Raw genomic sequence first — 26,861 nt, forward strand, 5'->3', positions numbered from 1 at the left:
TCTGTGCAGTGATTCCTCTTAAGCAAATTTTTCAATAATATCAGCAGAAGGGAAAAATTTGTCTGTGGTATGCAGGCAGTACTCAGCTAATAAGGCTCCTCAGTTGACCCCCAAGATGCACGAAACTGTGCTCACTGCTGTATTTCCAAAATGCACAAAAATATACTTACCTGCAGATCTTAAAGTAGTGCCAGAGCTAAGGAACAGGCAACTTCAAGTCTTTATACTTAAGAATATATTTGCCTGCTGGAAATTCAAGGGATTTCTCTGTAGACCACTCATGTAACAGTGGCAGTAAATCCTACAGTAAATGTATGTGTGCCATTTCCATCAACCCCAGCAGATTTATAGGTGAAGTGAGATTCACCTTGATTCACAAATCTGGCACAAGGGCCCTTTGCTTCACTGAAGACCATGAATTGCAAAGGAAGATCAAGGACAGTGGCGCTAAACTACCCAGGGGGGTTTGTCTGCAGTCTTTCATGCACTGCTCGGAGATCTTTGCCAGCTGCAAAGAGGCTGTCAGACAGAAAGATGTAGGAGCAGGTAAAGGAAAGGATCATGGGACCTGGCAGTTCACGAGTCCTCAGCACAGGGCACTCACGACAGACAGCAGCTGACTCCAACTGTGAACTGTTCAGTCTCTTCTAGCCATCGGTCAGTGATCTGCTCCGTTTTACTATGCACACATTTGTCATGCAGCAGTGGTGGCCCTCCCTGAAAATTTCATGCTAAGGGTTGGAAAAACAGTTCCTTTAAACTTCCTAGAGTTTTACTCACAAAGGCCTGGAGCTTCTCCATCTAAAGCACACATAAATTAAACTGCAGCAACCACAAATGTTGTCAGTGGAAAAACCATGAAACAATGCAAGTTTTCCTGATGCCTCTGCTGTGCAGAGTAAGCACTGCTGCGGAAGCTGTGCGCTCAGGATGTGTTAATTGCAGGGCCCCAGGGGCGCTCCCTTTAGCCCGTTCCACATCTTCCTCTATGGCAGCCTTTGCTACATTGTGATGAGAGTCACTGACCCATATTTTGAAGGTAGATTATTGCAGTTTACATTTATAAGATAATCATTAAGCATAAGGTCATCACTTAATAAAATTCAGCTGGGGTTTGCTATGATTCTGCACCCCTAATAAATATTTACTTGCCCTTAAATTACTCTGGCAAATATTTTATATACGATTAAACTCAGCTGCTGTTCACCAGAACACAAGAACTTCTCACTCAAAAGATAATGAAGACAGCAATTAGAGTTGTATGTGTATCTTATATCCTAAAACCTTCTTAAGCTGCCATTTGTAAGAATATATATTCTCAACAAGCCAAAGAACACTGCAAGTCCAGCTCTCCAGTGCTCTGCTTTACAGCTCTGCTGGGCCAGTGGCATCAGGACAAGAAAGCCATTAACCTCTTTTGTTGAGGGTCACTGCATTTGTGACATGACAGAAGCACCAGCAGAAGGAGTCACATACACTTAATTGTATAGGCTATTTGCACGTAAGATAACCAAATGGCCACATGAAGACAGCTTGCCAAGCTCGGTATCTCTGGTCTATCTACTGCCACACAACTATCAAGACCTTGCCTATTACCTCATCTGCAAGAGTTTGGAAAACTATTCTGAACTCATAGAAGCTTAGAAAGATGACTAGATAAAAACATAGTTTCTTCTGTCTAACGATGTGACATTTCATTAGTATGTGACAGAATTAATTTCTCCCTTTGCTAAAAAAGGCTCCTTTTTCTGAATACACTCAGGTTTGCAGTCAGTGTTACCGTTCCACTGAGCTGTTCTGCAATATCATAAGAATTTTCCTGGAGCAAACAACAAGAGCAAATTACAATCAATTTTCCCTTGAACTATTTTGTACTTATGATTGTCAATAAATATACCTTCACAACTGCTTTTCTTGACTTGAACATTTCCCCTATGCATCCAGTACTGTTACCGTCCTATGTCTTCATTTCTTACTGCTGTGAGGTCACCAGGCTTCACCACAGGACCTGCCTGAGGATCAAGAGATGACATCAGAATGTGACAGCTACATGCCATAAGCTGGAAACCTCAGCCCTGAACACTGTTACAGACATATTTCTTCTGCCTTTATTGACTTTTTGATGTTCTTTTTTTCTGAGCTATTAAATCGTATCCCCCAAAAATCTTTCATCTGCCAACATAAATGTAGAGTTAATCACATCCATCTGCAAGGTCACTGTTTTCAGAGCAGACATTCAAAGACAAATTCATACAAAGCTTTTGTATACCTAAATAAACCCACATAACAAAATACACAACACTCCAAAAGGGTGAAAGTATGTGGTAGGATGTAAGTGTTAAGTAGGCATCAGTCCAGCCTACTCTCTGCTAGGTTATTTTTTTTTTCCTGCTAGACTCCCATTCTGATTTGCAAAGCCAATTCCTGATTCCTACCTCAGCTGATACAATTCCAAAAGTGAGGTTCAATTCAGCAAATGTATCTATTATAATGCCTCAGAAAACATACTTGCTTTGCGCTAATCTTTGCTTTCCATGCCTAGCAGCTGCTTCATATCTGTTATTTTCAAAGGTACTTAACCTGGACCTATTCCTTGGCAAGTCTACAGATGAGTGAGACAATACTGAGGTAGAACTAAAAACTCCCAAAACACCCAAGGAGTATTTTGAACTCCTCAGCATAGATCCTGTTAAGTCTCTTAAATATCTGGAATTTCAGTATGTTCTGCTCACCCACATTTCAATGAGAATAAAGGGGACAAAAGACTCATTTGTTAGCGTTTAATTTACTGCATGAATTTTATGCATGGTCAGTTATACTATATAAAATAAGGCCAAAGCCGTTCCACGCATTTTGCACAGTCAGCTTTGTCAGATAAAGTCTGAAGATTCAATTAATATTTTAAAAGAACAATTACCTTTTAAAAACCAGCCCTACTTAACAAAAGGGACGGTATGATCATCTACTGACAATATGATCATATTCTAGGCAAAGACAGCCTGAGCAGCTAAGCTATGGAAAAGACTGTTCAAACACTGAGCATTTGATTGTAGTTTTTGTAATATATTCACAGTCACCTTAGCAATGCCAATTAGAGCAAATATTGGGACAAAACCCAAAGGCTGATTCAGTTTTGACTTTCATTTTATTCCCCTGTACAGAATAAAATGGCACACCGGCTCTTGAAAAGGAGCTAAGAAAGTGCATTAAGATTTGTTATCTCAGAAGACAGTGTCTGCCCTTTATATCCAACTTTCTGAATAACCTAGCAAAGACTGAATTAGTTAGGGTGCCCAGTTTTTCTTAACTGTAAGGTCTGTATGACATTCTTGTGTCTTACTTCTCTTGCACGGCTTGCTTGGATATTCAGGAAAACTGAATACACAGAAACAACAGGAGATGTCATTTGGAGTCTTCTCATTGACTTCAAAGGACTGCTAATCTGTCCGGGTAAGATGCAAATATTTCAAGAAAAAGCAAGAGATATTGTTAAGTAAAGGGCACAGTCATGTTTGCTACCTTGTTCTCTGCATTGCAGGTATTCATTTCGTCCTCTGTAAAGTAGACGCCTATGCAACCTATTCTGTGAAATCAAGTTCTGTTTATCTTCTTGCCCTCAGGTAGCCTCAGTTAAATAAAAACAAACTTATCCTTTTCAAAATTACCGAGTTCTGTGGCAAAGGTTTTCTAGGGAAATGCTGTCATATAAAACACAGTAACATTCTGGGAAAAGAATAAAGATCCAGATCCAGAATAAACCTGACAAACTCTAAAGCCTTTAAGACAGTGCTCACTTCCAGGGCTAAGATACCATGGCTGAATCTTTGTCTGAAGCAGAAAAGGGACCCCTGCAAACTGGAACTATATAGGAAATTCAGCAGAAAGAGGGCTGACAGCTAGGACAAAGCCAGGGCAAAACAGATTTGTCCAAGACCAGGAAAGAAGAGAAACAGACGGATGCTAGAAGCGTGCAAGCCACCTGGAAGTTGTTCACATGATCTAAGGTTTGAAAAGACCACATAATTCATAATGGCAAATTTCAAAGTAGGAGTGCAATGAGCCTTGCTCAGCATGCTGTGGAGGAAAGCCATTTAAGTACACATGTATCTACAACAAGATGTTGTACACAGCTTAAATCAGATTAGATACCCGCACACAGAACCTAACTAAGGCAAAACTGATGGGAGATATTTTCACATAAGAACGTTGGCTTTGTTCTTTTTTTTCACTTAACTGATACCAATTGAAAATAGGCTTAAAGTCCAGGCAAGTCAGTGAATATCCCATGAATTTTGACAGATCTTGTGCTAAGCTACTGTGCTTTACCTGAACTACTGAAGTCCACCTGAATGCAAGGCAGAAGTCTTATCTTAAACCATCCCCTTGTGATGAGCAATGAATGTTCTTCATCCACTGTGGGGCAGAAATAACAGGGCAGCACAAACCAACACTTTGGTTTAAAGTAGAGCTTGCACTGAAATGGACTGGGGGATGTGAGTGTACCTCACTTGGGAAACTACTTTCTTCAACTGTCCAAAGTATCCTAAAATGCTCTAGACGAACCAGAAAACTCAAGGCACAATCAACATCTACCTAACATTTTACCCTACTTTAACTCTGCATGCCTCCTTCCAGCCTGTGCAGCCATCCTTTGTAAAACGTGGCCTAGGAGATTAACTTTCAGCTCACATTAAATTTTTAGCTGCTGTTTGTAATTACTTCTGGAGCCGTTGCAAAGATGCGTTGCTTCAAAATGAACTGATCAATTTTAGGACTTTCATTGGCTTACTCCTGCAAAACACAAGCCCGATTTACAAGCCTGTAGAGGTTAATTTGTACCCCTTTAAATGCACATGTAGGAGCTGAAAATAAACAGATTATTTGCAGGGTGCAAAACTCACGCTTCAAAGTGAGATCACGGGAAACTGCAGAAAAGACAGAAGTTGGTGCAATGAAATGAAGTTAATAAAGGAAAAATGAATATCACAAAATTAGTATATTTTTGACAGCAGATCTATTATGCTTTGGAACATTTTCCCCAGGGAAGCAGCAGGAGCCCCATTTCTTCAATAATTTAAAATTAGACTGGCAAAAAAAGTAGTAAATGTACAGCACAATATAGAATAACTCTATATAGGAAGGGCAATGAAGTAGATGACTAATAAGTCTTTCTTTCTAACAGCTATGATTCATACAAGCGCTTCTGTGGGGCTTGACATTGGAGTTTCTGTGCATAGATGGCAATGCAAACAGACAAGGTCTCACATGGCACTGCCTGTAATGGTTGGAGCAACCAGCTTTTCATACGCAATAAAACACAAATACACGTGATTAAAATGTTTGCCTAAGCTCTACAGAGACTTGATGTAATGATGCTTTACTTCCAATCCCCTCTCCCCCAAACAATAATAGCAATGCCTATTTCATTACGGTACGTACACTCATTTTGTTGGGAGAGGATGTCCTTAACTGAGAGAATATATTGCAACTAATTTATAAGCAAAGTGTTTTATGTGTAACCAGAGATAAGAATTTCTGGTCACAGGTTACACTGTGTTTTACTTGAGTTTAATTCATACTCTATTCAAAGGCATATTTAAGACAAACGCTTAATCTTTTGAGTACGAGTTCAATATTTTCAGAGAGAAGTTGAGGGAAAGAGAGAAACACAGACTTTTCATCTGATTCTTTTCTTTTCCAGTATTGTCTATACTGCTGTAGATAGGTAAGTGTTATTCAAGTTGTTTGACCCAAGCACTTTGTTGCCATTATTTGACATTCAGCCATTAGAAGAGTTGTGCCTTAGCAGCCACACTCAGAGCACAGACCAGGGGTTAATCATTGATCTCCACAGCAGCAATTTGCAAATCAAAAGAGGGAAGCAACAAGGTTCAAAATATCCACAGGATGGAGAGTATTTTGGATAAATCTGAACATGATCTAATTTAATTTTGTTGAAAGGAAAGATTGGCCAAAACTGCTATTATGAAGAATTTTTTGTCAAGGACCGTAGAAAGTGAAACTTACTGTGGTGCATGTTGGGCTCTTATAATTAAAAACAAACAAACAAACAAGTACCTCCAACTACAAATTTGCAAACAACATATCAAAGAACAAAGGTAATTTTCTTCAAACTGTGTAGGAATGCGGGAGAGTGGGACAAGATGTTCAAATACTTATAAGCTTTGCATTTCACCATTTTTGGAGAAAAGTATGCTTATGGAAAGAAAACTTTCAAGTTTCTTCAAAGATGCTATAATTGGAGCAGGCTGAGAAGGCTCCATCAACCCTGATGTTCTGACATTGCTTAAAACTCAGGAGCAGAGGAGCAACAATTGCTGGAACGCTTTGGAAACAACCTGTTTCCTTTGCAGGCAGGCAGGTCATTTTGTTTGTCAGGTCTCTTCTCCAGGAGTCCAAGCTCTTGGATGTCATTTTTCAGCCACCTTGACTGGCTTTGTTTGAGTGTGACTTTTCAAACGATTCAATGATCAGAAAAGTGATACATGCAACTCTGGTACAGAATTCAGATATTGATGCACAGAAGCATCACTGTGGAAGCAGTATAGGATAAATACTTAATAAATACTTAATAAATACCATAAATACTTAGCCATCCCCACACAACATTTCTCTGGCCTGCAAAATGCACCGCTCCGGTGGCTGTCCCATCCCTGCAGCCTCCAGCTCACCTCTGCATGGTTGTGGTACTGATTCCAGGATCACTAGAACTTGCTTCCTTTTATCAGCATGAGCAATCCCATGACGTGCAATGCAGCTACTTACATTAATAAGGACATGCAACTCTTAAGTGATTGTAAGATCAGGTCCTTTAGACTGTGAATAGCCTTTTTTTTTTTCCATTGACAGGTCACTGATGTACTGCAGTTTCCTTCACTTTTGACAGAGGGCTACTCAGGTAGACGTGTATCACCGTCATTTTCCTGTTACAACTTTTTAAAATGAGGAATCAGGTTTAAAAGGCAATCAATAGCAATTCAGTTGCAAGCATCTCTAATGAAGTGCAACAGAAACAATTTGGTATTAGATTTTCAGCTGAAGAGTCTCAGAAAAAAGCATTTTTCAGAGCCACTTTATCTGCCCCAAAAGAAGAGCGAGGTGTTTATGCCAGGCTCTGAGCCAGGGAGGATTGCATGCATTCAATGAACCTCATGCACAGCAAGAAATTCCACTGGGTTCCACAGCACAGCTCTTTGCAGAAAGTTATAGCTGCCGTAGAGTTTTTGTCCTGCTCCCATCTATTCTTCAAGTGCATATTTCTACTGTTCTGATTATTATCGTTAAGTATAGATGAAAGGACCATGATAACTATACATTCTTTAAAATGTTTTCAAGGAAAAAAGTGTTTCAGAGGGAATTTAAAAAGTGTTTTGAAAAAGTGAGAGTGTCTGCCAGGATACCCTTTCAATATATCTGTTGTATTTTTATTGCTAAGGATTTTACTAGCCAAGGCCTGCACACAGGATAGAACTCAGTCATCAAACCTGTTTTACCCCCCTTCTTTACAAGTCCCACGCACATTTCCGCTCTGCTGCTGTATTCATGAAGCGAGCTCATCCCAGAGGAGCGCAGGTGAATGATGCCCTCGCGGCTGGTTCTGAAAGGTGAAACCGTCTCTGCCAAGAATGAAACAGACTTGGAGGGAAGGGGGAAAAAAAAGAAATAATCAATCCCTTTACTAAGCCTCTTCATTGCGCTAGCCTTCAACATTTCCTGGAGCACCACTGGGCAGGCAGACAGCAGCGTGATGCCTCTTATGTTTGTGAAGAATGACAAATTGGTAGCACTGATACGGGTCAAGTTTAGTGCAAACTCTTCCACACTGGTCTGCCCATGCACAGCAGCTCTCTGTCCCCCGACTCCTCATCCAGCCTCAGCAAAGTATGGAAGTCACAGTAGCTTCACTTTTTGTCAAATACTGAGGAATGTCATCAATTAGAAATACTTTTCCTCCTGGTGCGGGAGCTAAAGATAAAGGCAGAACGAAACCTAGTGCATCAGTTGGCTAAGCCTGTTTTCAGCTTTTCTTTCCTAATTTTTCCATACACGCTTCTGTGATAATTCTCAGCAATGCAAACTACCCTGTATTCACAGCATAACACACAAGAAAGAGTTAACAAGTGATTCCTTCTAAAATATGATTACCACTTTTTGGTTTTATACGCTCAGTAAATATCCAATGATCCTTGAAAACCGAAGTGATTCCCATTTTCAGATAAACATTCTAGAAGAAGAGGAAGGATTAAATTTATGCTATAATTTCTTCAACAAAAGCATGAAAATATCAATAAGCACATACTGATGTGAATTGTCGCTATCTCCTACATCCCAACTGAAAATCCATTGTCTTTGCTCACACAGTAGATTCATGCACTTGACTTTCACTTCCCAGAATCAATTAATTCAGATTAAGGCACACTGCTACATATGCAGCTCTAATCCAAACTTCTGTTCCTAAGCGCTAAAAATTACTTTATTAAGCCCTAGACTTCAAATAGGTCTGCAGTACAGCAATACTAAAATGCTCTGGATGAGCTACTTGTTTGGTGCTCAAACTAATTCCTGTTAAAAAATGTGTTTGATGCTGACTTTGTTTTCAAAAGAAAATGGAGAAGAGTAGCACAAATCACCCTGAAATCATAGGGCTGACTCAAAATTAGTTTTTCAATTTTTATATTTGACATATTTTATTCCCAAGCTTTTCTGCACAACCATAACAGACAACATTGGTTTAGCTGAAAGCCTTCTACCACCTGGAAGTCGTATGTTGAAAGTAAGTGCAGTATCCTGAGGGTCAATAGTGCTGCAAAGGGCCCTGAGAACTTCACCTTCCTTGAGAAGCCAGCATGAGATTAAAAGGTGAAGTTTCTGAATTCACGCCCCCAATTCGGCACTTAATCTTTCTCAGCAACAGTTTGCTTACATGGCAGCAATGCAGTGAAGGTCTGTTTTACCCCACCTTGTTTTCCCAGATCCTGAAAAACCTCTTGGTCTCCCCAAACCGTATCTCAGCAGGCTGGGAACCATTACCATCGATCCTCTTTCCTTGACTTAAGGTCAAAGGTTTTGTACACGGTCACACAGGAGAATGGAGTCTTCAGCAGCAACTCTGCAGCCTTTGGCTCCAGGAGTATCAAGTGAAGCCCGTGGTTGTTTTTTCCTTCTGAACTACTCTGAGGCAATAGCTTAGCGTGGATAACCTGGGAACGGCCTTCTTTAAAGTGCATGAAGCTCTATGTTTTCTCACAGCTGACACCAAGAACGAAAAGGGGAACAAAGCCACACTTAAAAGTGGTCTGCATGCTTGGTGTCACTTGCATCGGAATCAGGAACACCACTCTTCTTACAACATACAGCAGGCAACAGCACCTCCCTTCATGGAAACTTCAACATGGCAGCAAGGGCTGTGAGAAAGGCCTGCTAAAGCCCCTGGACACAACAAATGAGCTCTGTCAAAAAACAAACACGTTCTCTAGATACTTAGTAACAGACTGAGCAACTCTGAGAAGCATCTTGCAGGTCAAGCACCCACAAGAACAACCACGGAGAAGCAACTCTCAGCAAGGGTCACTCACGTAGCTCCAGCTCAGCAGGATGAGTATCTTGCAGCAGTGGGAGAGTGGGAGTGATGAAATGGCAAACCCTTACCCTGGCTGCACTGCAAGACAGCACAGGGCTTAAAAAGGCAGCAATACTCATGAATAGGTTTGCAAATGGGAAGTGCCAGGATTTTTATGAAAATGACTTATTCCTAATGTGTGTGTGGGCTTCCACTGGCCCAGAAGAAAACAGCAACAGCAGCAAAACAGAAAAACGAAATACAAAGTAGAAAACAGAATGACAGACCTCGATGCAAAAAGAAAAATCCATGACTTAATCTAGATTTAATGAAAACAACACGAGAACTCACGTTCATAGGTCAAATCCTTCACATTTATTTGGCTGATCACAGTCAGAAGCAGAAGAAATGCCATTCCCCAAAACGTTCCTTAGAATGCAAACAAAAACTCCGTCATAGTAAACTGACAGCTAAAAGCAAAAGCCAAAATGAAATGAGATGCCCTTCTATGTATTTTCCAGCTATCAAAAGCTTCCAATATATTTATCAGACTTTTCTTCTTTGGCTGGAATTTCACATTCCTGTCTTCTTTAATCCTAGCTTTCTACGTGCCCTTTTTTGGATCTTAATTCCACTTTCAACTCAGATTTTGTGTTGCCCTCGCAGAAATGCTGCTTGTTTAACAAGAGCTGCAAAATGATTTTTAGTCCATTCCAGAAACAACACTGCACTATTTCTACCCTTTTTTTCATGAATTGCCTTTACAAAGGTCATTAAAAAAAATATATGCTGCCCTACGCCAAAGGAAAGCTATTCCATCAAAGAAAATGCTAATAGGCACATAGCCACATTATTAAGATTGCAGAAATTACCCCATTCTGTGTGCTTTACATTTATTTGCATGCATTCACTCATGTAGTGTGATCCCCTGCCGCAGCTTCATGACTTAGAGGTGAAATCAGCGGTACGATGATTACCGGGGGCTGTGGGATCTCATGGCACAGGAGCTGAGGCCAGGGAAAGGACGTGGGTGGGTCCCGTCACGCATGGGGCAGGGAACAGATTTTTTCGAGTCCCCACACAGGCTCCTCAGCTAGAAGGTGGGGGCCAGGTTTGAAAGCCTGTCAGAGATCATCAGCTGCAGGGAGTATTGATGAGATGTTCTTGGCATCTGGGGGAGGTCTGCGGCTGATTCTGCCTTGCAGGAAGGTTCAGCAGCTGTGGTGTGGGTAGGGTCATTAGTAATGCTGCATTCATGACTCATCCTGTGGGTTATTCCCTTAGCTACACACACAGAGGCAGGGATTTTTGTTTCTCTGGGCTTCAAGTTGGTCAGGACCTGCAACATAAATGTGTGTATCAGTCTGCGAGAAAATTTATTACCTCTTTGTGACACCTTTCTTCCTCTTTGAGAAGCAGCACTGCTTCCTTCATTCCCTACTTGTAAGAAGAGGGAGCACATCTCAGAAGAAGAGAATCCTTCGCAACAAAAGCATTTCCCAAGTAAAACATGCAAATGGGAATACAAGAACCTCAGAAGAGAGCTGGTCAGCAGAACCAAACAGAACAGCTGGAGGTTTTCCAAGGAAGCACTTTACCTTACGCTGAAAACTGGAATCTTCCATCAGCAACCTCTCCCTGAAGTACTTCATTAAAAGGCACGCTTAATTCACACAGGAAAATACATCACTTTCAGGGCACACTGAACATTTTGTTTGGGGATAAGCTGTGTCTCTCTGGGCTTTGGAGTACCTCCCTGGACTTTGGTCCTGATTTAGACCTGATTTTGGTGCCTTGTCAACTAGACTCAGCAGCAAGAGCAGAGCTCCCCCCGGGCACAGAGGCTGCATGCCCCTGACACATCCAGACAGACACAACCCCAGGCTGAGCAGCCTGGCCTATTGGGAGACATGGGGGAGAAGAACAATAGCTTTCTTTTTCGGGACAAAAAAATCTAAAATTCAGACAAATGAAAGAAAAAAAAAAAAAGAATTTGGAGATGTCAAAGGTTTATCTCAATCATGAATTCCTAAATGAAATGTTACAGAATTCCTCAATGGGAAGTTTCAGTTTCAGCTACAGTTTTTTTGTTGGTCAGTTGTTTCCACAGAAAATAAGTATTTTTTGAAAAACATTACACATCACTGAAAGTCTTCATATCCAGTGATACAACAAGAGTAAACTTTGGACTGGTCAGTTCTGATGCTTCTTACCCTTAAAAAGCAGTGGGTTTATTTCAGTATCATAATGACGACTAAAATCCACTAGCACTTGAATATAAAAGACTTTCATTGTTACCACAGGAAAAAATTCCCTATTCTGTTCTCTGTGAAACTCACAAAAGTAAGAAATGTCAGTCAGGACCAAATCCAAATACATATGTTCTTAAGACTCACAAGTGTTTCGGTTAATTGTCTAAAAAATGTATGAGTAGTGCCTCAAAAATATAACTCTATTTCTGAGCTTTTTCAAGGATAAGACAGGGCAAATTGTTGTTTTTTTCCTACCCTAACAATGTGGGGTTGGCTCTTTAAAGCTCTGTGTTTTGTATGTGGAGTTTTTCTTCCTCTCTTTTCATAACAGCTGCCTTTTTCTTTGCGTTGCTTTTGAGAACAGGCTATGCAATTTTTAGAAAATAAGCACTGCAAATGAATCATCAAATGATAGTAGTTAAGCTCCAGCCATTGTGGATGCTCCTACCGAGGGGGAACACAAGGGTTTACTTAGGCGCTCGTACCCTACAGGTGGGTGACCTCCGGTACAGGCTGTACTGGCCCACGACTGCTTCTTCTGCCACCACTGTGGCTTTGTAGTAGGGGCTCAATGAGGGCGTAGTGCAAAGCACACGCTGCTCACTGACTTCGGACCTGTTTGGTCACCACAAGGTGCAGCAGAGAGATCAACACCAAGCAACCCGAAGGGAAAGCAGAGGGCTGCCTGGGAGAGGCACGACCAAGATACTGCCTGGTCCTCGGGAGCCACGTGTGGGTGTGAGCAGGAAGGTCACCGTCATGTTAGCTGGGATTGCATGAAAACACTACATAACAGTCCCCTGGCTTTCCAGCTAGCCAGTATCTTCTTAAAAAAAAGGAACTGAAGAGACTTTCTAGGGCCACAAACCTCTCCTTGCATATTCTGTAACAAAATCCCCTATCTGGATTTAGCTCGAAGTAAGCTAATATAATCTTAAAGTCCTGGTGCATGCAGCAGAGCAAAAAATCTTATTATGGCAGTGAAATCATGGCTGAGGTAAATAGATTCAGCATTTCCACTTTCAGACACTTGTAACCTACTAACAAATGCTGTCCTTTGGTCCAAGGATTTCATGTCTTGTCAGTTCAAAAGAATACTTATAAAACAAACAAGCAAAAAAGGGTTGCCAGCTATTTTTGATCGTCTCAAGTACTCAGCACAAGAAAAGAGGAAAAAAGTGGATGAAACATGGGTCTAAATATGCAAGGTCACAAATTGTTATTGTTATTATTCAGCCTAGAGAAGCCTTTCTTCTACAACCAGGGGCTAACCTGGCATTTGGCTCATGCTGATCCAGCTGGGACTGTATGCAGAGATTGTCAGTGGAAGTGAGCTCTAACATCAGCTCCCGAAGTTTTAACAATGTCTTTTTTTTTTTTTTTTTGACCTTATGTTGAAAAAGTTATAAAGAAGGGGTATTGATTAACAGAAACAGAAGCATTTATTATTTGAGGTTGTTATTAAATAGGTCTAAATCTGACAAAAACAAATCATTACTTGCAGCAGTGGGCGATGTGATGAAGGATGCAGTAGTTAAATACCAAAGGAGAGAGTTCACTTGGCTGGTAAATACAACAATGATGAACTTGCACCTGTGTAGGACTTGAAGCCTGGCATTGAGAAACAAGCTGACTTAATATTACTTAAATTATAAATGGGAAAGGTACTCATCCTCAGTCAGATTGCTGAGAAAAACAGAATAATTCCTGACATTCAAAATACTCCCTTTTCCTGAAACAAGGACTAATATAAACATGGATTCCACCCCATTTGAAAGTGCCTCTCATCATCTCAGTGTGCGGTCTTAGGACTTCGACCTTCTACTTGTTATTTTTTGTGATACACAGCAATTTCAAAAAGCTTCCTGAATATTGATTCCTGACTTTTTTTTTTTTTTTTGAATGATCATTGTCTCCTTCCACCCCACCCTCTAAAACACTAAGAAATTCAGTCTCCCTCCCTTTGTAGCCATGCGTGTATGTGTATATTCAGGCATGTATTTCCCTTCTCTGATGCACGTGTGGTTCGATCCCGCCCCAGCTGCATGTGCTGGGTGCTGCATGGTGAATAGCTTCACAAGGAACATGCTCAGAGTCAGGGCCGATCCTCTTAGAAGCGACTTCAGTGGAGCTACATGAATTCATGGAGCTAAGCCTCTGCTGTCTAGATTGTGTGTTACACAGCTCTTTTGCTTGAGGAGACATAGATTAGCTGCACTGCTTTGTATTCTGCTGGAAATTCTTCTGGACTGTGGTAGCTCTCTGCAGCATTTCTTGATAACTGTTCCATGCATTTTCTTTTTAAAAGGGAGATTTTAAAATAGAACGTGAATATAGAATACACACAGAACAAACCACCAGTAACGGCACAGTTACCAGTTACAAATGCGGCATTTTTAGAAGCAACTGCTGTACATGCTTCTGCTGAGAATTTGTCAAGTAGAAAAACACAATAGTTAAGAAACCCGGTTAATACAGATGCACAGACTATATGGAGCAGAGCCTGATATATCGAGATCCACTTAAAACACTTGAGTATCTAATGACACTGATGATTCATGCTTAGTATGCAAGCGGGTGCTACCACTTCCCCGAACAAAGTCACATCAAACACTCGGCTCCTTCAAGGTAAGGGAGGATTGTCTCATTAAAACAAACAAACCAAGAAAACCCCACAGGAATAAACTGTGAAATGTAAGCTGTGAAAAACAGGGAAGATCCTCTGAAAGGTCCGAGCTTCCGATCTAACTGTTCATGTAACATACATTAACAAATGCCTGTGTACTCAAGGGCTGCGTAAGGGCGTAAGCTGAAGCTTCCACTTAAATGACACTTAATGGCATTTCACAAAATTATTTCACAAATTTGGTTCCAGCCACTGGAAAACAACTACATCAAGGTCTACCCAAACAGAGGTAGAAGTATGAGGTAAAGCATATAGAGCAAAAATACTCTTAATGGATTTTTGACTCCTGGTTAACAAAAGATTCGTTAGACTTAGCCAAGCTGATAGGAAGAGACCCAGGAAGTTTCACTCTCTTTTTTGTTTGAGGCTTTGTGAACAAAGCAATACATCCTTTTTGATTACTGCATTTCAAGACTACTACAAAAACGTAGGTTGGCCCAGTATCTTGTAGTCCTTAGATGAAAACAGACACACAAAGACTAACTACAACAACATGCAACCTTTGCTGTCATTTCAGTGGAAAGAAGCAGATAAAAAGCAAATAAAGGAACACCATGACAAACAAATACCCTTTCCCCCACCTCCCAAAGTCCTGTGGGAATCATCCAAAAAGATGCTGGCAGTTTTGGATAAGTGGGTCTAAAAAAAAAAAAAAAAACACAAACAAACCAAGTTTATAGGTCTGTAGCTTAGCAAAAATAAGTGTGCTGATATCGGCTAATTGGGATGTAAATCCTAACACCAGTTACAGGACCAGCACTGTTTTTCTCTCTTAGGCAGGACCACAAAAAGTCCTTTGGGGGAAGAAAAAAAAAAAAAAAAGTATCAAAATCAATTGCCCAAGACTTGTTTCCAGAATAGCTAACTCTGGAGTGCTAAAATCAGGGGCTACATCCCCCCTCTCCCTCTTTGCATTTTGAGGGGGCAACATGCCACAGGACCCACCACAGCAGTGCAGACCTCTCCCTTTCAAGTACGGTTCCCCGAGAAAAAGTGCACCATCTGGGGCAACTGAAACATGACAAAAGTGACACCCCCGCGTGCTGCTCTCTGGGGTAAATCTACATTTCCTCACCTGGCCAAGGGGGCAGCAAGGTGCCGGGGGCCCAGGCAGCAGCTCTGCTGCCTTCAGCCTGCAGCACGGCAGTGCCCGAAATTGCAGCTCCTGGTCAGCTCCAGCCGCCCAGGACCAGCTGGTAGATTTGGCAGCAGCTTTCAGCTCTCCCACTATTGCGTAATTTCAAGGTCTTGCTAAACACATGTCAGTGATGTATGGGAAATTTGGGTTTCAAGGACAAATTCGCTCGGCAGCTGAGTAGTAAGATGAGATTGACTCATAGGCATGAAGTCTGCCATGAAAGACAACTTGGGTTTTAAATATTTTTGCTCGGTTTTGAGCAGCAAACAGTGTATGGGAAATTAGACTACTAAGGTTTCCGGTAGTGTTATTTGACTTCTGCTCTCCCCCCACCCCCCGACTCTCATATTTTCCAAAGCTATGTCCTTAATTGGATGTTCAGACTGATGTGAGAGATGTATTAAAAATACATAAACAGTAGGATCATCAAACAGAGGATATGCAAAATGGTAGACCTTAGAAATACTCGCTGCTAAAATTTCAACTGTTAAATGTGTTTTGGTAGGCAAGAAAGGCTCTGCAGCTTTTTTAAACATGAGGAAATCCAAAGGATTACATCAAATCATGTTACAGACGCTGGCAGATACAGGCTTTCAAGCAAAACAGCTGTCACTAAAGCTCCCGCGACTGCTTATAATACATTGCTACAGCCTCCTGAAACCAAAACCGTGGGGAAAAGGGGAGTGCCTTTAATCTACGCTTCAGCTTCCGAACAGAGACAGGGCTCCACGCTTCTCCCTTCCCCTACCAATACAGGAAAGCTTTGTGAACCATTTCCATGCCTATTGTAATGAAAACAGGAATGAACACCACGACATGGCCTCCAATAATCGTACCTGCCTTAGCAGCCACCGCAGCCTCCCACATCCGTGCCTAGGACACACTTACTGCTACGTGTCCATACGCACTTTATTTAATGCTAGGGCATTCCCTACATGATTTCCTAGTGGCCAAGCATTCACACTACTGGAAGCAAGGACCACGAGCACTGCTTAGCTGCCCAAAACAACTCCCGGGATCAATACGGCCACTCACTACAGTGCCTCCATGTCCTTCCCTTCCTTGGGCAACCACGAAAGCTGTCCCAGCACATCTCCTATGGCAACAGCCACCGAGGTTTGCGTTGCTCTGTGTGACAACGAGTGTGAATGAGTTACAGAGATAATGTGCATGCATGGTCAATGTGCAGCAGGGGCTGAGATAAGAAAGAGCTGCTTAAATCCAAGCCCCACAGGCAGAAGGGGAGAGCTTGGGCATACAGGAGAGCAGCTCTGTGCTGGGGAATAAGGGAATTACTGGGCTGCCTGGTCGACGGTGTGTTGCTCTGGGAGGGCAAGGGATGGCAAGAAAAGGAAGCAGCCACATCCAGGACACATATAGAGATGACAGAAAGAAGCATCACCTCTAAACCAGCCTTTTTGCTGAACTTTTGATTAGCCTCATGGCCTGAGGGCGAGGATCTTTGATCTGACATTCACGTTATTATATGGCACATGGAGGAGATCATACCTGCTCATTTTTGAGACTTAGATTCACAAACTCTCACTTCTCAAAAGGATCAGTTCAGACCTGGCGCGATCTCCCCTTCCATTAGAATAGCAGAGTTGCTGACTTGTATAGCTCCCAATTTTATTTCTGGCCTAATACTTCTGCAGTAATACTGATAAATACATATTAATGCCTTTAAAAGGCATTTTCAGGGGAAATGCAAGACAGATCTAGCCGTACGTGTCTTAAACCTTTCCTGTTCACATCCTGCCCAGAGAACCAGCATCACTTATCAGCAAATGCATGCCTTCTCCCTCTGCCCCTCCAAGATCAGTGTTCTCAGTCTTCCTCCCAGTCCTTCCATCTGGGTACGTGGCGAACCCGAGAGGCATTTGCACCAATGGCACAGGACTCAGCACAAGATCTGTCATGTATGGCTAAGCCGCTGCTGGGCTAAGCTCCCCACCCCCCCCTTTTTTTTTTATCCTGAGTGGTATTTTCTCTTTGAACTTTAGGAATTTATACGGCGTTTTATCCTTTCAAGTATCTCTACAAATTCTTCATAGGATCTACAGCACAGGCAGGCCCTTTTTATGACAGAAAGGCACAGTAGGTTTCCGTGCTTCGCAGGCGCTCTAATACAGCCCATTGCTTCACTAAGGCCACTAACACTACATTAATTATTTGGAATAGAGCTGATGGCTAAGAAGCCATTGTCGTTTGTTCTGACAATCAAGCACACCATCAAAAATCTGACTGCCCACAACAAATCACAGGTTTTATTATGCTCTACCACATGCTTTCATGCTTTGGAAAAAAAAAAAAAAAAAAAAAAAAGGTACAAATTGCACAGGAATAATTATCTTTAAAAAAGAAGATAGGCAACATTTTAGTGTAAACGTCAACAGCAACATCCCATGGGACTCCCCGAACATAAGAAACACAGTGTTCCCTGTGGAAATGTGGAAGAGCACTACAAGGAGACAAATGTAACATAACTTTCATCAAAATGTGTTTTCTACATAAGGAGGAGGACCCAGCTAGTCCATGGTGCAAAGAAATACACAAAGTAGCTGCATTTCTGTTACTAACCTTGAACAACAGTTACTGTTTATCTTTTCCTGTGCAAACAACTTCCATGCAGCTGTCCATAATAATGCCAGACTCACCGTGACTGGATTAAATGGGTTAGGAAGCAAAAATTAGCAAAGTGCTTTCTAGGGTAGACTGATCAGATGTTCACGAATGCTGACTGGTTATAGATCTTCTGTATCTGCCTAGAAAAAAGGGAACTGCAAAAATAATACCTCTGATATTAAGGTACTTGACAGTGTGCATCACCTTTCTCTGCAGAAGGTTATACAGAGCAGGGTGTGATACAGCTCAGCTTTCAGTGTGTCTGTCTGCAGCCTTAAAACATACAGCAACTCTTCTCAGTGCCAGCATGTAACTGAAGACAAATGTATTCCTACCTCAGCAGACTCAGTAATGAAAAGGAAATCGGCGTCCTATCTGTTGGCATAAACAGATGCACCTTGAACCTGCTGCTCTTTAACATTGCCCTTTGCCATGCAAAGGTCTTCTCAAGTGACTTTCCCATCTAAGTAGTCCCGTGAGGTCAAATGAGACCTTTTTCCCCAAGAAGCTGTTGCAAGGTGAGCCCTGCTCCGTCACATCAAGAGAAAAAGAACTGAGTGTTAGCACGTATTTATATTCATTAACACAGTGCAGTACTTCTCATCTGATGAACTGTTGTGTTTTTTTTTTCCCTCCTCTCCCTCTTTCCTGATTGTTGGTTTCATTTTTTTTTTCCTTTCTTTCCTTCTACCTTTCCCTTTTGCCTTGTTTTCCTTCTCCTCTCACATTTCTCCACCTCACCTTCCCCTTTTCACAGCCCTCCTCCACCATCCTGTTTTTCTTTGCCTTTCCCTTTCCCAGTCCTTTGCAGGACTGCACCTGTGTTTTTGTGGAAGTCCCACCAGCAGCAGCTGAATGCAGGTGATAAGACAACCGATAAAAATCACCGGAGACTTAAGAGCAATGTTCACCCCAGCCTGTACAAAAAGGGAATGGTAAATGTAGGCTAAGGAGACGGGATTAAATGAGCAGAAACTTGCAGAGTTCCCACGCAGCACATTTAAAGTTCTGTAATTCCCATTAAGCAGTGCAGGCCACCATTAAACTGCTTGCTCCGGACTAGTGTTTATGCATGGTTACTCCTTAAGGAGGGAAAAAATGAGCAGGGTCACATGGTAAACACATCTGAAATAAAAGAACAAGAAGTTAAGGCCCCCTCACCAGGCAGGCCAGCCCCACCGAAAGCCTGGTGCCCTCCTCCAGGCCAAAACTCCCTGGCAGCCCATCTCGGCTGCAGGCTGAGCACCAGCTTCCCGGGCACCTCCTCCACACGCTGCTCTGCTGGATCTGGGAGTCACGCAAACAGCTGTCATGTGCCTCCAGGTGAAACTGAAAGGGATTTCTTACCCCCATAATTTCTGCTAATCTGTCTAATTTACAGGTCCTTGAAACATACAGCTGAATCTCTGCTTTTATACTGAGAGTGGAAAAAAAAAAAAAAAAACAAAAAAAAAACAACAACCAACAAATCTCTAACCATCAGGGTGGTGAAGACAGCTCTGAGGAAGCAAATTGCTTCCAGAGCTCATTATGGATTTTGCCAAGAATCATAGATCCTTGGTTTGCCCTGTAAAGCTCCAGAAAAACTGTGTCCACAGACCCTTCAAAGTTTTAAGAGGAGCCTGAGGCAGTTTCCAACTGGGGCTGTGATGCTATTCATTGTGCAATCCACTGGTGCTCTCTCCTTATGTGGAGACCTGGAGTTTCAACCAAGAAACTGTGCGACCTGAGACAGCAAGGCTTGGCAATTCTCCAGCATCGCACCGATAAAATTAGGCAGAGGCCTCCAGGGACACAGGCTTCGGAAATCCAATCCCTCTGCAGACAGGTTCAAGTCATTTTGCTTTTTCTGTGTCCCTTCTGTAGAGACACAACTAACATTTAGCTCTTTGAAGGACCTGTAAGTGTTTAATTACCAATGGTTATGTGGCCTCCACAGGGGAGGGGGCAGCTGACAGCCATCCATGGAAGGGGCCCAGCATTTACTCACTGGCTGACCATGCCCAGATTTGGAAGCATTAGGGCTGGTACCTATATGCAAAGCTTTGTTACGTTCTGTACTCATTACTGGTAACTGATTTCTATGGAACTCCTGTCCAGTGAAATACTTCATATGGTAATTAACTCCAAAAGAAAAGCATGGCACGCACAGATTTTCACTGAACTCACTGTAGTAGTGAGCATCCTGGTAGGCTCCGAGCTTCGAACAGGTTTGCGAAAGGATTCACTGCAGTAAAGCGTTGTTTTCCACATTCTCGGTTATAGTAACAAGAGTGCCTGGATTCAAAGACTAAACAGCCTCCTTTGTTTATTATATAACCTGCAAAACAGCAAGCAGAGAGCAACAAGGGAAGTACGGATCCCCCCTCCGAGCACCCTAACGCATCCCCTCGCCGCAAGAAGTCTCTTTTCGGGCTCTTTGTTCGGGAGCTCAGTCTTTCATTTGGACAACCCTTCCCAAAGTGAAAAGATCCCCATTTATTGCACCCGTACATAGTCTCTGCGTCTACACGTATGTAGCTGCTTTGCTGGCTGCCCACATTCAGGCCCATCTGCTGGGCTGGCGCTCTGCCCGCCGAGAAGTTGGTCGGTCCGTTTCATTAAAGCGTAGCTGTCAAGCCGTGATGGGCTTTGGTGGGCAGCCAAGAGCCCTGCTTCTTTCTTCGGGGCAGCAAGCCTCGCAGCGCAGCTCCCGTTTGTGCGGCACAACCACCCGGGCAGGCTCATTGACAGGCGTGCCAAAGCAAAGAGCCCTTCAAAGGGGGAAGAACAGAGGAGAGCTGCCTGCTCCTTCAGGCTGCCGTCAAGACCTACTTTGTGATTCCTGGGGACAATGACTGCGCGGCGGAGCACAGCCCAACCAGCATTTAACTTTAACTCTGGTTCCAATCGAGTACAACAGAGCAGCTGAGAGAAAGCTCAATAGATGCAAACAGCCGCCACACGGGGCAATTCTGCGAGGCAGAAGGGCATAAACAAACGGGCAACAAGACAGCTGCTGTGCGTACAGACCTGGTGAGGGACTACAGCTGCCCAGGAGCCGGGGTCAAGATCAGAGCAACACGCATCAGATCTCAGTCAGCTCAAATCTTTCCAGAAAGATCATACTACCAGCTAGCTCCCTCTGCTCCCCCTTCAGTTTCTGATGGAAGCTGATCTTTTCTTTCCTTCCCTGTATGTGGTCATCTTTATTACTTGAAGACAGGTGGGTTGTGCTTTCCTTTGGGTTTTAATCTTTTAATAGCAATAATTGCATTCCAGAAAAAAAAGTTGCATTATCTTCTGCCTTTCCTTTTCTCCAGTAGCCCATGGACTTCAGAACTGAGATGCCCGGAACTGCTGGACACAGCTCTTCCTTCTGGAGGCTGTTCACCCACGCTGCAGGCACCAAGGGCAGGGTGCAAAAACAATTCCACCCTTCGGCACCACCCAAGCTGCACAGCTCAGCGTGGTCTCGTTGCTTTCATTGCATCTAGTCGCCCTTAAGTATGACAAGCACACTTTGGCACAACACCAGGAGCTCCTCTGTTCCCAGGAAGGCCCAAGGGCAAACTGGTATCGGGCTTTTGCTTAAACCAACATGGTCAGACCTCGCTATAGAGGAGTTCTGCCAGTTGGATGGGCCTCAACTCACACGCCATTGTTAGCAAGCAGGAGGAAGCTCCGGCTGAGCTGCTGAAAAGCCCTGGTAACGCTGAAAGATTTCCTTTCCCCTGTTAATTTTCATCATGTCAGAAAAAATCTTACGTTATGATTCTTACATCACAAAACAGTTCATAGAAGTCGCTGTCACATCACATTTTAATTGCTGTTACCTCTTTAGACAACAAAGCCAAGGCAGAGCTTGTCAGCGCCAAGAGAAAAGAAAATCAAGCATGCTTCTAAAGTTTGGATTTCATTTTAAATAAAATAAGCAGAGACATCCAGACCACTACGCGAGGAAATTCCACCTGAGTCTACTTTGTTTTTGTAGATCTCCACCCCTGGCTCTTCTGACATCTCTTCCAGCTAAGCAGTTTGCAAAAAATAGAAATAAAAATAATTTGAGATATCGCATTGCTTCTTGGCATCAGTCTGGTAGATGACTTAACTAAAAAGAGCCTTTATTTTTGTACCTTGTACATTATAGGGTGGAACTCTGTGGAGTTGTAATCTCATTTGAACAATTACAGAAGTCTCTGCATTTCTCTGTACAAGCTGCTCTGACTACACAGAGCACCCTTACAGAAACACAGCCGCTGTACAGCAAAAGAGGCAGGTGAGGATTTCTCTGCAGGTCCTTGTGGCATACCCGCCAGTACGTGGACTGTCTGCAGTACGTCTCACAGCACCAGCACACACATAGCAGAGAGAGGAGGACACGATGACACTACAGAGTTAACGGTGAGGGTTTTGAATAGCACACTGGAGCACTACGCAGTAATTATGTTCTCTAGCAGGAGTTGTGGATATGCTGCAGATAGCTAGTAGAGTTGTCAGCTCTTTCTCTTCACTGCGAGGAAGAAAATGCACCGGGACTGGAATTACATCATCATAAATGAGAGAGGAATTTGGCCCCAAATATTTCAGTCCTGGTTATCCTAAGTAGTAGGAAAAACCCTGGCTCTACTGAAGTTAATAGCACAACGCTAATCTGTCACCTTGCAACTTTATGGTGTTCCAATTCTAAGGTAATTAAACCCAAACATGGTGTATTTAAAGGCTTTTCTTAGACCTCTATCTATACACTTGATATGTTTACTCCTGGAAATCTCCAAAGCTTTGGCATCACTTTCCTCATCAGTGCAACTGGTCTTAGGTCTGTTGATCTCCACGCCTGGACACACAGACCACTGGCACTTCCAAGTTCTTGCAATCAGCTTTGCATTTCATCTCAACTGCTGAGACTGCTGAACCCTCCCTGCGTTGATAGCAGGTTGTATTTCTCCACATGTAACATTTTAGAAATCTATACATCTAGAGAACACAGAGGTGTACCTGCTAACTTTAAAACAAATAAAGCTTTTATACTTGATTGGAATTGACATGATTTAGATCTAAATTGCCACATCTTTCCAGCATGCTTTCCAGTATGTCTTCATTGTAACAGTTTTCCAATTCAAGACAATGTGAGAAGACTTTATTTTTTTTTTCCCAAGACCATCAACACCCCCTCCCAAACTAGTGCTAATGCCTGTCGTGATCACAAAATGGTGACTGGTGACATTCACGAGATTTAAAAATATACAGATCAATAATGTTCTGCTACAATTTTCAAGCCAAAGCCTCATATAATGTTTCCAGCACACTCTCTCTGGTAGCTTTTGCCATGAAGCAGGAGAGCGAGCCTCTGCATTATACTCTTCCTGGCCATTCGGATTACTCCCCACACAATTGCCCCCCTGCCTGCGTGTCCATTCCCCACCCCCATCCCGATTTTCAGCAAAAGTGTTGTTCCTGTGCTGTTTGCGTAAGTGGACAGAATTTCAAGCATGCCGCTAAATGATTATAAATGAAGGAATTTTCATGCTCCGTTAGCTCGAGAAGATGGTGTTATTAACGATTACCATTCAAGGAAGTTCAGAATGAGCGCCTAACTGAGGACACCTCTGACATAAGGCTTTGTTTTGTTCCTGAAAATAGCTGCGTGAGCAGTCTTCACTCCCACTGTTTAACATATTTCTAAGGCTACTATCTCTAAGAAATTTCGTTTTTCTTAATTTAGCAGTAACACCAGTTTCCTCTGGAATCTCTAGAATCAAAGTTGTCAGTCCACAGCAACACCCACCACAGAGAGATATCGGGACCTAGGAAGCTGGAACGCTGCTCTTGCTCCTCTACTCTTGATCCACTTTCAGAACTCTAAGAACGCTGATGTGAATCTACAACGCGTAACGTGAAAATGCGAGCATTAGGTCATCCTGCTGTTGGATTTGAGACAACGTAGGAAATGAACATGTTGCCTGGCAGACCTGATCTGCTCAGCAAGTTGATAAACCCTGACTTCCCCCATGATCCAAACCAACAGCTTTTTACTTCGATGGAAGGAGGATCAGCTCTGCAAAGAAAAGGCATCGCAGAGGCAGAGGATTGTCTGAGTGAGTTTTTCACTCGCTAGTTACTTGCCTAGGTACACAATGAACACAATGCACCCAGTCCCTGAATACCACACAATACCAAATTTAAAGATAAGAGGTCTGACTCATCACTCCATTGCACCAGCTTTGTGCCTGCGGGGCTCCATGTTCTTCCTCAGTGACTCAGGCCCAAGACCCCCCTCTCTCCAGGAAAAACACGACAAGCCACACAGTGCATGTCAGACTTACCCGTCAACTACAATCCACGTTTGCACAGCAAAACTAATTGGAATGTAACATTGCACACCACTTACATTTGGCTGTTGTGCCTAGAGATAGGAACACATGTAATTAACGCAAAGAGCAACAGTTTAAAGCACAGTCATTAGAATTAACCCTGCGACACCTGGCGACAAACTTAAGGGGCCCCGTCTAAGAAAACAGTCCTTGGCCAACGCTAATAGCGGGTACATGGGCAAAATAAGATTAAGACCACGGAATTAAAGAGAAGGAGATTAGTCACTGGAACAAAAAGTTTCTGCAGAATAGCTCTCATTCCAAGACTGCTGCCTTCACTTTCCTAACCAAAAGCTGCTGAAACGGGAAAAAGAAACTTTTTGGGCAACTGTAAGGTGGGCATCGACTCTTTTTTCCCGAAATGATACACTGCGTTTATGACAGCTAATTTTGACTTGCAGGTATACAAATATGAAACACCATGAGACCGATTTTCTTTTCGGTTTTGTGTCAGTGTATGTTCATTGATCTCAGTGCAATTATTTGCCTGGCATGGCAGTTAGATCAGTGCCGACCATTAAAGGCTATTCTGAATAGACTTACACTGAGTAAAATGGACAGGAGGAGATCATCTATCCTCCAGTCTGACAGCGTACGACTGCAGAAGTCAAGGAAATCATTAATGAAGGACTAAATCTTCCAAAGCCAAACAAAAAAACATAAATCCATCCGTCGCCTTTCTCTAAACCTCAATAGATTGCTGCCCAGCACCTTCCCTTGGTATATACTCTGTGCTTTTTTCCAGATTTCCAGTTGTGGAATCACTCGGTCACGCTGCCACACAGCGATGACAGCCACATGCTTGAGGTCACGATGGGGGCCTGAGGTGCTTCCAAGATAGCGCTGAATCCACCATGGTTGAGCATGCATAGTTCAGGCACGGGTGCACAGAAACAGTGGCACACCAAAACCTGCTTGTGGAAATAGTTACACACCACTGTGGAGCCACACATCCCGAGCATTACATCTGTGAATTAGCCACTTGCCTCCGACCACAGCGTGCGCACGTGCCTAGTTTTGTCTTTACTTCTACTGCTGCGAAACCGTAGCGCCTCGTTCCGACCGCAGCCACAGCGCGCCGAGGTTGGGTCAGGAGCTGATGTTTTACGTGTGACTTTTTTTTATAGCGAGGAGAGGTTTATTTTTAGGCATGCAGTTCTTCGGATCGCAACCCCGTCTCGTGACAAATAAAGAGAAGACCGGCGTAAAACACACACACACACACAGAGACCTGGAGATGGGTTTGAAGAAACGCGGGAAGGGACCTGGCGGCGGGGTGACACCCCGAGATGTGCTGACAGGATCGAGCTCTTTTGAGGAACAGCGTGAGGACGCGGAGGTAAGATGGCACGATGGCACTATGGCTCTGCCTTTTACCTCACCCTCGCTCACAGGCAGCGGCCGGCACAGGTGAGCACCGAGCAGCAGCAGAGCCGCGGCCGGGCAGCCCCGCAGCCCTCACCCCCGCATCCCCACAGCGGCCAAGGCAACTTGCAGAACTTCCACGGCTCGGCCACCTACCCTGAGGCACTCCCCCGAGGGGGGGGTCTCCCATCTCCGGGACCCCCTCCCGGCTCCCTGAGGCGCCCCCCATCCCCTCAGCCCCTCAGCCGTTAACCGCCAACCCCACGGCGCGGGGCGCAGCGGCCGTTGGGCTGGCGCGAGGCTCCCCAACGGCCGCCCGCGCGCTGCCCAACGGCCGCGCGGCAACAGGCGGCGGCGGCGGCCAACGCTCACCTGCGAGGCGCTGCCGGGCGGGAGGCAGGGACGCCGGCAGCCGCTCGGAGCCAGCGGAGGAGCTGCCGCTGCTGCTGCTGCTGCTGCTGCTGCTCCTCCACCACCGCCTCCGCCTCCTCCTGCACCGCCACCGCCGCCGCCGCCGGAGCGGGGCGGCCGCGCCGCGCAGAGGCAGAGGCGGCGGCTGCCGCTGCAGCTCCTGGCACATGCTGCAGGTGTCAGCGCAGGAGCTGCCCCGCCGCCCACCCCGGCGCCTGCGCCGCCGCCCCACCGCGCCGGCGCCGGGCCCCCCGCGCATGCGCGGCGCCGCTCGGTGAAGCCGCTGCCCGGCCGCCTGCCAGCCCCGGGGGGATGACGTCGTGGGCGTGGGGAAGGGGCGAGGCGGGAGGGAGGGAGGTGGGGGGGGGGGAGAGCAGGGGGGGTCCCCGCGCGGGCGGGCGGGGATGGAGGGGGACAAGAGGGGGACAAGGGGGGGACAAGGGGGGTGCCC

At 44.0% G+C, this 26,861-nt stretch overlaps 1 protein-coding gene across 1 annotated transcript in view; it reads right to left on the reverse strand.

Annotated features, from left to right (window-relative positions):
• DTNA (dystrobrevin alpha) overlaps nt 1-26,476 on the reverse strand; it is a 218,717-nt gene extending 192,241 nt beyond the window's left edge. Inside the window, exon 1 of the mRNA XM_032181735.1 lies at nt 26,372-26,476. The gene's annotated coding sequence lies outside the window, so the exon portion shown is untranslated. The remainder of the gene's footprint in view (nt 1-26,371) is intronic.
• Between the last annotated feature and the right edge of the window lie 385 nt (nt 26,477-26,861).

The sequence above is a fragment of the Aythya fuligula genome, chromosome 2, assembly GCF_009819795.1.
Source record: "Aythya fuligula isolate bAytFul2 chromosome 2, bAytFul2.pri, whole genome shotgun sequence".
Taxonomy (NCBI): Eukaryota; Metazoa; Chordata; class Aves; order Anseriformes; family Anatidae; genus Aythya; species Aythya fuligula.